The sequence below is a fragment of the Cibotium barometz genome, chromosome 29, assembly GCF_041138505.1.
Source record: "Cibotium barometz isolate CiBa-2024 chromosome 29, ASM4113850v1, whole genome shotgun sequence".
Classification (NCBI taxonomy): Eukaryota; Viridiplantae; Streptophyta; class Polypodiopsida; order Cyatheales; family Cibotiaceae; genus Cibotium; species Cibotium barometz.
Window position 1 is genome coordinate 2,670,001 of NC_141074.1, and position 15,000 is coordinate 2,685,000.

The 15,000-nt window shown below is 42.0% G+C and overlaps 1 long non-coding RNA gene and 1 pseudogene across 1 annotated transcript; both read right to left on the reverse strand.

Moving 5' to 3' along the window:
• Nucleotides 1-1,149: 1,149 nt before the first annotated feature.
• Nucleotides 1,150-1,884, reverse strand: LOC147621730 (secreted RxLR effector protein 161-like; annotated as a pseudogene).
• Nucleotides 1,885-4,005: 2,121 nt separating this feature from the next.
• LOC147621731 (uncharacterized) lies at nt 4,006-4,625 on the reverse strand. The gene is made up of 3 exons (XR_015269702.1): nt 4,598-4,625; nt 4,360-4,505; nt 4,006-4,143 (listed from the first exon to the last, which is right to left on the reverse strand). It is a non-coding gene; the product is annotated as an uncharacterized LOC147621731 (long non-coding RNA).
• Nucleotides 4,626-15,000: the final 10,375 nt, after the last annotated feature.

A 15,000-nucleotide genomic window follows, 5' to 3' on the forward strand; every position in this document is an offset into this window, starting at 1 on the left:
AAGCCTTTTGTGAGATACTCAACAATGTATTGGCTCCATTTTGGGACTACCGATACTTGAAACAACATGGCATGTGGATAAGGAGGTTGCTTTTGACACGTGGGCAATTCCTTACGCATTTATGGACTTTAGATTTTAGTGTTGGCCACCAAACTCTTGCCCATAGTATTTGTTTTAGCGTCTGATTGCAAGCCATGTGGATCCCTCCTATGGTTATATGTGCTTAGCGCAAGTAATGAGGTTTCTCGAATGGTTCAATGCATAGGCGTAGAACCCCATCTTGCCCCATGTGGTATAATCTTTCTACAAGCATAGTCAAAGATACGGATCCTTGAATCATTGCTTGCTTTTTTGTGATTGGCAATAAAATGTCTAGCCAACCAATTGTCATTAGCAACACATATTGTTCACTCCATTTAGGGATCATCTTGATGTTGAACAAATATGCATCTGGTAAATCATCATGTACACCCTTTGACCAGTAAGCAAGACAGATGTTCTGCTCATTGATGAGTGGTGCATGGCCCACCTGGCTAATTCCCCACCGACATTCATCACTGGCACGTGGTAGTGGATACGAGGATCTTTGCCAGTGATACTACAGCTATACTTCATTGACGGGTCTACCTACCGAGAGTGATGGCACACTTATCTTGCCAGCTCACTCACTAGCGATTTCACATTGACCATTGTACATACTACCTTTTCAGGTTGTCCTCCCTTTATGTTTTTTGTAGACCTCTACTATCATTTTGTATTGTGTGAAGAAGAAGAAGAAGAAGAAGAAGATTTTCAGCCTCCATCTTTGTGTGAAGAAGAGGAAGATTTTCAGGCTCCATCTTTGTGTACTCTCGTGTGTGAGTGTGTGTGTGCTTGCAAGAGCTCAAGCTCTCTCCTCTCTATCTCTTGACAACACAAAGTAGTAGTACTTAGTGTGCAAGTACAAAGATAAGGTAGCCTTAGAGTGATGCGCATATATACAATGCACGGGGGAAAAAACCTCCTAAAGAGGAAAAAGTGCCCCAGTGGTCCTAAGTGTGTTCACACACATCACTAACATAATATCATAACAAATCTCCCTTGGGATTGATGCGGTGAACATGAGCTCGCACTTATGTATTGAGAAGTGTTGGTCTCTATGGACTGAGATCAATCCACAAAAGGGAGTAAGCCCAAAGCTTTGCAAAAAGCTTCAAACTTCTCACGTTGCAAAGCCTTTGTGAAAAGATCTGCAAGGTTGTCCTGTGTTGGCACATAAGCCAAGTTGATCTCTCCTGCTGAGAGTCTCTCCCTGACATAGCGATAATGTACCTCAATGTGCTTTGTACGAGCATAAAATACTAGATTTCTTGCAACTGCCAGTGTGCTCTGACTGTTAGTGTAAATGGTGGTGGCAGCATCTTGTCCAACACCCAAATGAGATGCAAGGCGTCTAAGCCAAACACACTCAATTGTAGCTGTGAAAGCTGCCATGTACTCAGCTTCACAACTAGAAGTGGCCATTGTAGGCTGCTTCTTGCTCAACAATGATATATAAGAGCTACCAAGCATGAATCAAAAATTGCTAGTGGACACGTGTGTGTCATAACAACCAGCCCAACCAGAATCTGAAAAAGCTTGCAAATCTGGAACCAATGATCCCCCCTTGGGATAAAACAATCTAAGGTGTGTAGTGCCACTCAAGTAACAAAAGATCCGCTTAACTGCTTACCAATGCTTAGAAACTAGGCAATGCATAAACTTGCTTATTTGTGAGACTGCAAACTGAATATTTAGCCTCGTAATGCATAAATAAATAAGACAACCAATTGCCTACTACTGATAGAGGGTAACATCAAAGTAGTCTCCAACATCATGAAGACTAAGCTTCAAACCTATTTCCATATAGGAGTAGCAATAGGTTTGCAATCCTCAAGACCAAATTTGCATAGCAAAGTCTCAATGTACTTTGTTTAACATAAAGCATAACCTCCATCACATTGCTTAAACTGAATGCTCAAATAATGATGTAAGAGGCCCAAATTTGACATCTCAAGAGCTGAATTCAATTCAGCCTTAAAATCAACAATATTCATCTTGTTTGGACCAGTGAGAGCAGCATGTCATCAACATAAAGAACAAGTATCAAAAGTACATCATCCACATGCTTGACATACGAAGTGCTTTCTATTGGACTATTACAAAAACCATGTGCAATGAAATATGCATGAATCTTCTCATACCAAGCACGAGGTGCTTGCTTTAAACCATACAATGCTTTCTTTATTTAACCTGCACACTTTGTTCTCTTGCTCTTTCTGAACAAAACCACGAGGCTGTGTTACATACACTTCCTCATGCAAGTCAATATTTAGAAACGCAGTCTTAATGTCCAACCGATGTACATTCCAACCATGATGAGCTGCCAATGCACACATGCTACGAAGTCTCTTCATAGTCAATGCCCTTTTCTTGAATGAAACTTATGTCATGGAGGAGAAGCCCTATGTGCACTATATCTACCAAAGCTTTGTGGATGGACCCAGGAAGAAGGGGCCTATACTTTGCAACCCCCAATTGCTCACAAGAATCCTCTATTTTGGGGCTTGTATTCCCTTTCGCAGCCTAGAGACAGCTTCCATAAAGCTTTTGTGCTCGAGGAAACCCCCTCAGTGGGCCCAATACACGGCAAAGACAGTGTGAAAATTTGACAAGAAAGGCCACACATGCTCTTCGAATGAGCCCTCTTCGGATGAGATACGTCCACGACCGAGGGAGGAGACTCAGCAAGCAAGTCAAGATGGTAAAAAGGAACCTCTATCCATCAAAGGAAAACAACACAGGCAATAGGATGATATGATTCCTCTCTTGAAATCTCAGAGGTATTTCACGGTACCCTTCAATTGCAAGTGTCAACATGAAGCCAATGAATACTTCTTGTGCAATTAGGCAGAACCACATTTCAGCCAAATGTCACCTTTCAGTCTGAAACCAAGAAAAACATAGCAAATAGGAAAAACCAAAAAGCCATGTCTCTGCGAGAAATAAAAAAGAACAGACAGAGTCAGGATGCCACATTTAGCCTGAAACCAGAGAAGGCGTTGCTTTGAAAGGGACTCGTCACGTCAAATATTGCCCACATAGTGAGCTCGGCAGTGACGTCATCAGGAAGAAAAAAGCTTATTGAATCATGCCAGCTGTGAAAAAGCTTGTGTCAGCACTATGTTTTTAAAATCCCTTCATGTGTAGGAGAGCGCCCGCTGTGTGTAAGCAGCAGCACACGCAGTGGTTTTCCCTCGCTCCCATCGCCGGGGACTCGAGCAAGAGCAAGGCACGGGTTATCTACGGCAGCCGGAGGTCAGGAAAAGCATGGCGATGAACAAACAAAACCAAGATCCATGTCTCAGCCAGACATGAGGAAAAGCTTTGCTGCAAATAGGCAAAGCTCAATGCAGCAGCCATCAAATCGATCCTCAAACATAAGTGCATCCTAAGAACAGCTTGAAAGCCTAGTAGTAGAACATTCTTCACAAAACTGCTAACACATCACCAGAACTAATGGTTACTAATTCACTTACAAGCATCAAGATCTTGAAAGACTAGAACATTCTTCACAAAACTCATCACTGGAACTAATGGTTGTAGCCGAATAAGAACATTGAATGCAAACTGTAAGAGAGCACAAATCAAGAGAACACACCATTTGCCACTCCCAATAGCAAAGACAAACCCCTGGAATTAAGCCAATAACTGTAAGAGAGCACAAATCAAGAGAACACACCATTTGCCACTCCCAATAGCAAAGACAAACCCCTGGAATTAAGCCAATAACTGTTTGCTAAAACCAGTCCCATATGTACAAACCATGAAATCCAATGGTAGCTCATCATAAACCACCCTATAATCCAGCAATCTGCATGCAAAGGTGGATTACTCACACATATAACAAGCAGCTCGATAGTGTTCCATGTACGATGTACCAACATGTATCAAAATATATACAATGTACCAAAATATATACAATGTGTACACCTAAAATCCAAAAGCAGGCCAGAGATGCCTCGCTCAAGGAAGTAGATCGTGAGTGGATGTCGGGGAAGGTAGGTTGCTCGCCAGTGGTGGGCACAGAGTGAAGTGAGTCATCTCGCGTGGATGTCGAAGGGCCTTCACCAAAACAGGTTGCAACTTAGTATCACAGGCTAAAAACCTGATGATTTTTTAATCATCATCTTATCTCCTCATTAACTGTTAGTATCACAGGTTGCAACTTAGTATCAAAGGTTAAAAACGTGATGATTTTTTAATCATTGTGTTATCTCCTCATTAACTGTTAAAGCATTTTGTATGGCATTCAACACCCAGCACCCTGTGCAGAATTACCTCTCGACTTAGGCATCCACTGTGTCAAAACATAGGGCTCTCTTGGTTCGATCACTCAGCACAAGGATTGGCAGATCTTTATTTTTCACCTTGCCTGGAATAACCGCTTGGATCTTCTTGTAGGCGACACTCCGCTCCACCTTATTCTAGAAAGAGACAGAAAAAAGAAGACAAGGAATAAATTTACATGATAATATCTTTAAATGAGATAAAAACTACAAGTATGAGCAAGACTTACATGTTGCTTGATGAAGGTCTTTATGAGGAAGAATGGTGATGTACTCAGCTGCCAGTCCAAGCTCATTGTTGTCGAACTTGCTCTCTAGATCTTGGAGAAGGAGAGCTGTCTTGGCAAGATTACACTCTTGGAAGTAAGAGCTAGGCTTAGGGAAGGCATCTGATGTGCGGACTAAGGGCTTGTTGTACTCTGTCCAAATGAGGGTGGAGAAGGGGTCGGTCATCTTTGTGGAAGGATGAAACACTATCCTGCTGATCTTTGCGGATGGATGAAACACTACTCTTTGATTGCCCCTCTCTACCATCAGACCAGAGCCACTCCAGATTACAATACTTGAGAACCTCCCCTCTTAGCAAGGAGAGAAATGCTCCTTCATGTACAACTGGACCATCACTATTCTTTATCACCACCCCTTGCGCCTTGATTATACCAAACACTCTCTTTTCTGCATTCTCCAAGAGGAGGAGACAAGAAGAAAGAAGGTGATGATCTTCTACTCTAGCTTCCTTTTCTTGAACTAGGTCTCCCCTCAACTAGGCAATAAACTTGAGGAGGATGGTATATCTTATACCATCAACAGAACTCTGAAATGGTTTCTTTGATTTCTCTCCCACTAATGTTACTTCAAAATCAGGGAAGCAAGCAACCTCAAATTTGAGTGAATGATCTAAGATTTTGATCACAAAATTTATTACATCTCTAGCACATACCAAGACACTTGTGCCACACAATACGCTGCACATCTTCAGCACCATCACCTCCTCACGAAGTGAGGTCAGCTCTTCCAAAAGCCTGTCAGTTCTACCAGCTAGACAAGGCCACACAGAAAGCATGAATCCGAGAATACAATCAACGTTCTCCTCCTCAGGAGATACATCAGCACATGATGTCAAGCGGAGATGGAGGGATGGATCTCTCCGTCTTAACTCAAAAGCAGACTGTCTATTAATTTGCTTTGGGGAGAAAGGGAATCATAATGCACCTATATTAAGAGGAGAAGATGCAGAATGTGAGGTTGCACCTTGAGTGGCCTGAAGCTTTGCACGCTTGCTAGAAGGGGGGACGATGGAGAACGATCCATAATAGAATCGTGCAGGCGTAGATGCGAGTTGTTGTGTGATGTGGCGTTGCAAGGTTTACCAGCACAGGTGTAGACGAGAGTTGATCTCTGATGTTATGTGCAATTTAGCCTCGTCGCTTACAAGCGCAAGGCAATTTAGCCTCCTCCCCTACAGACATAGCAACGACTTGTTGCCTTTGCCTTCCTGTGTGGCGATGGCGAATCTGTGTGCCTTCTCCTTCACTCGATGAACTCCCTTCGTCTGTGAATTCTTACAAACAATGGCACACACGAGATGGGGAAGCTTTTTTTACGCTTTTTAAGGAATCGTATAGTTGTAAAAGTACTTTGGTTTGCATAGTTTGGTAGTATCCTTTTGTTCACATAAGTTTGGCAAAGATGCATGGGAAAGTTAAGGTGTAAGCAAGTATGAAGCAATTTAGTATTTTTGATAGGATGGGTTGGCTTAAAAAGTTACCACTTACATGTCGATTAGTGTAAGCCCATTTGGATTAGGGTAGGAATTCAACTTCCACATGCACGGAGTGTGTGGGTGCCTGCAACCGGTTTGTAGGAAGACTCACACAAGTGGGGAATGTTAAATGTTACTTTGCGCTTTATGTTCATTTACTATGTGTTGATAACAAAACCAATTTGATAGGAGGCATAGTAAGGAGCATCTTATACTTAGGTACCATTGTAGGGAACGAATATTAATAGGTGGCCACAATGTGTAAAAAATGTTTGTTCATTAATTACCTTGTGATACTAACTTTAAATATAAGATTTTAAGGTTCATATAGGTTTTGGAATTTTGGGATTTTACCTTTGTGGTAGGGTTTGAGGGCGGTGACACTGCAGCCGGGGGCCGTTGCTCCAAGTGGCAACATGCCCAAGGGAGCCTCTCGGGCTACCCTACTGCCCTTGCCCCACCGGCCATAGTTTTTCATGCTATTTTTTGGAAATGAAGGGTCTCCTGCACTTTAGGGTGTCCTTTCCCCCTTCATGTGTGGGATTGTCAAGTATTGATGGCGTGCAAGTAGGTGTGGAGCGACGACATACAGGTGTGGAGAGTTGACATGCATGCAGCTGCATGCACGTTGAAAGAATGAAGAAGAAGGAGATTGTTAGTGCCTCGAGCTTTGCAGTGAGCTGGGTGATGTAGAGACCATGTCAACTTGGTTGAGGGGCTCGCCTCGTAGAAGCTCTTCATCAGAGAGGTCTAGCTCCCCTAAATCTAGGTATGTCTCCATGGGAAGGGCTTATAGCCTGTTTCACTAGGTTCTAGCTTCCTTAATGCCTAGGAATGAAAAGATCTAGGCTTTGATGTAGTAGCATGGTAACATCTTTTTTGAATGGGTACAACTCCCTGTAAAGCTGGATGTCATGGATGGTTGTAAGGGCTAGCTCCCAAAAATGCTCAGAACTCTCATCTTACAGAAACGGTGTCGATGGGAAACCCCTTTTTTTCAAATTTAAAAAAGGTCACACTAGTGGGCATGGCTTTAAAATATATATATTTTTTAAGGTTCATAAATTTTTTTACTAAGGTTGAGCATTTCTCTCTCTCTTTATGTCACATGAACACCTCTCTCTCTCTCTCTCTCTCTCTCTCTCTGTGCTACTACTGAGCAACAATCCTCTATCTATGGCACACCCTGGAGCACCTTTCCAACCATTTCCCAAGGGCCATCACAGAAATGCACCATGTTTACGACTATCCATGGTTGTTGTAAGGAAGTGCCCACTCTGACACAACCTAGAGAATCACTGGTGAGTGGAATCTACCTCTCTCTTGTCTCTCTCCCAAAATAGAGATCCCTCCTTCAAATGGGCCAATGGCAAGAAGCAACAGAAGTATAAGATGATCTCTCTCTCTCTCTCTCTCTCTCTCTCTCTCTCTCTCTCTCTCTCACACACACACACACACACACACAAAACCATATTTTCTCTCTATCTCATGCCCTCTCTAGGGAATTAGTGACCTGATGCCATCCCTAGGGCATTAGTGATCTCTCTCTCTCTCTCTCTCTCTCTCTCTCTCTCTCTCTCTCTCTCATTGCTTCTTATTTCAAAAAGTTTTTCATGGACTCCTTTGCCTTGGTTCCCTCTTCTTGGGTTTCGGCTCTTAGGGGAGGCAGTTTTGTTCATGGATATCCTCAAAGGGTTCTCTCTTTCCCAGAAGAAGCAACTTTCATTAAATGTTCTTGCCAGGGTTTTCTTTTAGTTGAAGGCGTTCACAAGAAGTTTTAGACATTTTCCCACTATAATTCCCACTTTGAGGATTACGACAACATCATGAGCTTCTGCAGGCGATGCATAGCATACCTAGCTAGGTACGGTGGGGGGTAGGGGCTGCCCCGACCGATAGGGGGCCGGGGACCCCTGCCCCCCCACCGCACCTAGCTAGGTATGTGGAGCCTTATATGTAGAAGCTCATGATGTTGAACACTATAGGGAAACATAATGGAAAAGGGGCCTCTTTCCATGTTATGCACTAAAAGACAAAGGTGCAACTTGTTCTGTAAGTACTTCACATCTATTACAAATTTGCCTCTTACAAAAGAAAAGAATAGATCTGAACTTGGTAATTGAATAGTAAAAGCCATTGATAAGAATATTTTGCAAGGACACAAGTACAGCAACAAAATGAGAACTCTTCTTATAATATGTTATTCTCACTTATATATATATATATATTATATATACATATATGTAGTTTTTGAGAATATATATATAGTTTTTTTTAGAATTATTATTTTAATTTTTTTTAATTTTTAAAACTTTTAAATTTCACCTCTCTTTAACTGCTGAAGATACGTGCTCACATCAACCCAAAATGGGCAACTGTTAGGTTGTGGAAGAAGGGTATGCAAAATGGATGGTCTCAACAATGCAAGACAATCATCACGCCATTGTTGTGCTCGAACCTCTTCAGGTAGGTATAGGGATATCAAGCTGTCCTATAGTCATCAATGACACAAAATTTTCACTCCATCGTGGTACCATTTCTATGTTGAATAGGTACGCATCTGGCAAATCATCCTTACGCTGCGTTTGTTCAAAACAATCTAAAGCATTTTGGCTATGCCCCTCTTGGGCATAGCCATCTATTAATGTAGTCCATGTGACAACATTGCTGCAGTTCTCTCTCTCTCTCTCTCTCTCTCTCTCTCTCTCTCTCTCTCTCTCTCTCTCTCTCTCGGCATACATGTCCACTAGAGCATTGCCCCGCACAATGTCATTCTGCAGTAGAGAGAGAGAGAGAGAGAGAGAGAGAGAGAGAGAGAGAGAGAGAGAGAGAGAGAGAGAGAGATGCTTCTTGCCATCGTACATGTACGCTTCTTGCCACCCGAGAGAGAGAGAGAGAGAGAGAGAGAGAGAGATCATAGAGACCAAAGGCCTCTCCAAATACCTCCATCCATCCGTACTACCAGATCGACTATGATGGTCTACTGAGGGTCCCCAAACCTACACCCCATCATAGCTGATGTAACCAGAGTGTCAAAAAGCCAGAGCTTTGTTCGAGGTTTTGCACAAAGCTCTCTGGATGTGGTGCTACGCTACTGTACTGAGTGAGCGAGTGTGTGTGTGTGTGTGTGTGAGAGAGAGAGAGAGAGAGAGAGAGGGAGAGAGAGAAGGGAGAGAGAGACCTTTGCATTGAGTGTGTGCACGAAAGAGATGGAGAGCTCTAAGTCCTCCTTTCAATTGGGTGTCAATTGGTGCAGACCTTTCGCTATGAGCTTGTGAAATGAGCTCACTTTTCATTTCCCAACTTGATGACACTTCTGGTATGGTTTCTAATGTTGGCTTAAGAGAGGTTGGGCCCCGAGGAATAGGTGGTGGTGGTCCCTCAAGTATTGACTGAGCTTCCCTAATGAGTTGCTGATGTACAGCTAGATTGATCTTCTCCTCACGAGGGTTTGGGTATTCTTGAAGCTTCTTGGGTAGCTCAGATAAAGCTGCAATGCGACTTCTATGAGCATCAATGATGGCATCTAGAGTCTCATTCACCTTATCCACAAAAACAGAACCCCCAGAACTATCCTCGGTCGTACTAGTCTCATCTTGCTTAGCACTAGGCCCAGGTTGAGGTTGATGTTCCTCATGCACTTCTTGGGATGTAAAAGTTTGATCCCTCATGTTTTGTTTAGAGGCATCTTGAGAACTAATGGATGCACTTTTAGTTCGCTTGTTTCGGTTCTTTTTCCTCCTAGTGGTCTTTTTTCTATTGGACTATAGGGTCTTGTCCACTTGATTTGTCTTTGCATCCCTAGTTCGAGGTGTCTCATCAGTTTGTATTTTGGCATTTTGTGTCTGTGATCTAGTCATGACTCTAAGTGGCACGACATCCTCATTCTCAGATGAAGATGGTGATGGAACTGCCCTTACAAGGTTGAGTGAGACCTTTGGTTGAGAGGTGCCTTCCTCATGTGGTTTCAGCAGACAATCCTTTGGGAAGTGTTCTACACAACACTCTAGACAATATCTTTCAATTGGTGGAAACTGTTGTACTGTTGTATTGGATCGAGATGTTTGCCTTGAGCGATGTGGACAATCACGAGCCCAATGGGGTTCTCCGCACTCATAACAGGGGCCCATTAGTTTGGCTTCTACTTTCCTTTGCTGCCATTGACCTGAGGGGCCTGGAGTCCTAGGTTGGTAGCCGCCTAGCAACATTAAAGAGTTTTGTTCCCCTGGTTGACCAGTGCTGGGCTTGGGTATGCGGGACTTTCAAAGAGATTTTCCTTGGATGTATATGATGTGTATTCCTCCTCCACATAGCCTAGGTTTACCAAGTCTCTACACATATTTGAATTGTCGTAATCAACAACCCTCATAGGAGCAGTCCCAGGAGCAGGAGGTTGAGCACCAAGAACAGGTCGTGCTTGCTCTTGTGCCATCAGTGGCTTACGTTCAAAATTAGTATACTGTTGATACATTTGTGAAGCCCCTCCACCCCTTGGCTGCTCACGCTCCTGTCTCATTCTTGCAATGCGAGTACATTCCTGTGTGGTATGGGTAAAGTTCCAAGCACAGGCTTGGCACCACTTCTTTGTGGGTTGGTTTGTGACTAGAGGAGAAAAGGTATTACATTCCTCTGTTTTATGGTTACCGCCACATGCTCCACAAAGATGAGGACCTGTAGGAAGTACACTCCTCATTCTCTGCTGCTATTGTTGTGGTTGCATGAGTGGACGATAGGTCTGTCCCAATCTCCTTAGTACTAGGTTAGCTATCTGGTTTGGATTTACTAGCGCGCTAGACCCTGAACTTTGTTCATCACCCCACTGATCTCTAGGTTTCACCTCAGGGCCAGAACCGTCTTGGAATTTGAAGTTATCGGTGAAATCCATAGCATCATGGCAACACTCATTGAAATTTGTATGCTTCTTCGCATAGAGATGTGTATGTAGTGTTGAATTTTTGAGTCCTTTTAAGAAGAGAGAAATTAATTGACTTTGGGCGGGCTTCTCATCTTCTGGGCAACGATTAATGTACTGCTTCATTCTATTTACACAGTCTCTAACACTCTCATTCTCACCTTGCTTGAAAGAGTAGATGTGTGCTACCGTGTCATGTTGAATTCCCATCAAGGAAAAAGCAGCAATGAATCTCTCTTCCAAAACTCGTAAAGAAGATTTGTCTGAAGCCTCTAATGCCTGAAACCAAGCAAGGGCCTTTCCCTCAAGAGTAAGCCCAAATCCTTCAATTTGAGTATGTTTATCAGCCACTTGCTCAGCTCGAACTGCTTGCCTAAATGCTGCTACATGGTCGTATGGATCTCCCGACCCTTCGTACTTCTTTACCAGTTTCTGAAGAGTTGATGGCCTTACTTGTCTTGAATACTCATCATAGGGCCTACGGCCTCTCACTCTTAGTGGGAATTGTTCCTCTCTTTGGTAAGATGGTCCACATGCATCCCAAATTGGTGTGGGTACCCTATTACCAGCCTCACCAAACCCCTCCAAAGATCTTGTCGCCCGCATTTCAGGAGGTGCATTTATGGGAGGCCGAGTTGGCTCCGCTCTCCTCCGATTGTCATAATGAGAAAGATGTTGTTGTGGCGTGACCGGTGGTCACACATTTGGTGTAGGACTATATCTTGGTGCTAGAGTTGGGCTACTAGCAGTGGTCCACTTTGATATTGGTCCCTCTCTAGTGAACTCTCGTAGGGGAGGAGCAACAGTTTCTCCAAGAAAGGCTGTCTCTCCTGGTTTAGCTGTATTTGTTGAGAACACTTCCATGAATAATGGTTGTCCTTTCCACGTGAGTTCCCGAATCTCCCTCCAATCTAAGGTTCGATATTCATTGGCCCATTTATCAACTATTCTGTTCATGTGTCCTGCAAGCTTCTCAACTACCACCACCAGTGCTAGAGGAAGATCGAGCTGTGGCAATCTAGTTGTGGCATAATATCCCTCTAACGAGTCCTTATAGACCTCTTGAAGTGGGTCATCCTGTAAGACCTTTGTCATTGGAATTTGTCGTACAAACTCCCATTGGCTTTCAGCCCCCTGATCCATTTTGTTCTTGCCTTTCCTATCCCTTTCCAAATTTAGACCTACAAGAAGTAAATCATCTTTGGATGGCTTTGAGGACTGGGCATTGGATGGTCCAACCAGTCATCTCTAGACTCCCTTGCTCTAGAAAGCTTTGATAAGTCTAAGAACTCGGTTTTAGAGAGCTCCCCTAATTTGTCTACATTTTCTGGATGGTAGGTGACTTCGTAGAGCGAACACCATCTCCACCCATGTACATGTTACCCTGGTCATTGACTAGAGGTGCTCTATCAAGTTCTGAGAAAATGTCTGCGATCTTAACAAGATACCGTTATTATGGATCCCTAAAGATCTCAGCTCCTTGAGCATTCGTGTAGACATATTGGAGTCTCACATTGAGTGTTAACCCCATGGTGTCGGCTTCCAATGGATTAAAAGATCTTGTGGGTGTTCTATTTGGGGCTAAGGGATGACTATTTGACGGCCCTAGATTGTCCATGGATAATGAACTAGTTGTTCTGGAGGAAAGGGTGTCGGATTGGGATTCAGAAAGGGTTTCAGCAATATCTGCCAAATTTTCCTACCGATTGGGTCCCACTTTCCTGCATAGGTACTCTAGAAGGTGCCCTAGACCCTATGGCAGAATCTATAAGGCGTCCCGATCGCAAGTGCATAAGGCCAAATTTTTTTTTTGGGTTTTTTATGTGTTTTTTTTCTTTTTTGTTTTGTTTTTGTTTTTGTTTATATATATATATATATATATTTTACCCTACCTAACCACTAAATGCAACTAAAATGAATATGTGTATAAATACCTATCCTATTTTTTTGATTTTGATTTTATTATTATTTTATTTTTTTAAAATGATTTTATTTTTTTACTTTTTTTTTCTAATTACAAAAAATATGAATCACCCTAAAAAAATACTAATTATGCACAAAATTACAAAAATTTTAAAACAATGCAAGTAACCCTAATTATGTAAAAATTACAAAAAATAAAAAATTACAAAATATGCAAGAATATGGACTCCTAAAAAAAACACATAATTTATAGAATTTTATTTTTATTTTTTTTTCTTTTCTTTTCTTTTCCTTTTTTTCTTTTGTTTTCTTCTCTTTTTTTATTTTTTTTATTTTTTTTGTTTTTTGTTTTTTTGTTTTTTTAGAAAAAAAAACTAATAAATTTTGTACTAATATGAATTACGCTAAAAAAATACTAATTTTGCACACAATTTACAGAAATTCTAAAAAAATGCAAGCTACTTTAATTATGCAAAATTTTACAGAAAATTAAGAAATGAAAAATGGACTCAAAATACGAAAATAATAGATGTTTTCTTGTTTTTTTTAATATTTTTTTAATTTTTTCTTTCTTTCTTTCTATTCTCTCTTTTTTCGTTTTTCTCTTCTTTTTTTTTTCACTTTTCTCTCTTTTTTTTAAAAAAAAATTATATTTTTTATTGTTTTGTTGTTTATTATTATTATTATTATTATTTATTTAAAGAATACAAAAACATGAAAACTTAATTTTTAAAAAATAAAAAAAATAAAAAAATAAAAATGTACCAACCTTATCCACTCGCCGCCTCGCCAGATTCTTCGCCGGCACGCACGTGCTTCCTTGCGGCGCCTTCTGCCAGCTGCTCGTCTTCTATGGCTTCACTCCACGCTGCAGCGCTGCTTCTCTTGCAGCTACCCACACGGACTCTTCTGCAAGCTGCGCCCGTGCCCAATGCAGACGCCCCCCACGCAACGCTCTGCAGCCTCTGCTCCTCAGTCGCTCTCCCTCAGCCACTTTTGCCAGCCGTCTGCTCCTCTTCTGCTACTCCACGTTGCTGCTTGCTACAGCCCGCCCAAGCTATAGTTGCTGTCCGGCTCAAAAGATACAGTCAGAGCCGGCCTCCTATAGTCTTTTTTTCTTCGCCGACCTTTGTGTGTTTTTCTCTTTTTTTATATATATATATAAAAGCTTCCACGCAGGTCCTTCCACGCAGGTCCTTCCGCCTCTTCCACCTCCACGGCCTTGGCCTTCAGCGTATAAATATATATATATATATATATATATATTTCTTTGCTTGTGCAGACTTTTACCTTCTCTCTTCACAGCTCGACCGATGCAGACTTTTACCTTCTCTCTTCACAGCTCGACGTCACACAACCGCCCCCCACAGTCGCTTCTGCAAGATGCGCCCCCTTCAATGTATAAATATATAAATATAAATATAAATATATATATATATATATTAAAAAGCCGCCTCCAACACTTCTTGCTGGATGATGGAAGGAAAGATGAGGGCCGCGTCACAAAGCCCTCCCAACCGCAACACAAAAAACACAAATGTTAGTGTTTTAGTTGATTAGTGACAAAAGGTATGCCAAAAAATACAAAAACAGAAAGTACTTAAACCTAATTAATGGCGGGATTTCTCTACCGCAATGGGGTTTTAATTTTTTTTGCTTCTAATCAAAAAACAGAAAACACACAAGGTGCCCTTGAGATCACACACTCAATGCCCTTGCAAACTCTACTCTAATCTACCCTAATCCACGATTTTGCAATCAATGGAGCACTTAGTAAGAAGTAATGGTTAACACCCTTCACTAACTTAGGTGTGCGTTCCCCGGCAGCGGCGCCATTGTTTGGGACATCATAGCATAGTGGAGGCTACACTCCAACCCACACACTTTGTCAATCCGTGAATGCAACCCGGTTAGCGCATAGAGGCTATCCCGAATGGGAGAAGATTAGTTAACCACACACTAATGACTTCTAGTCCTACTCAATCCTTCTTCAACACTCAAGCAATCAATCTAACATAATCAACGCATCAAGATTA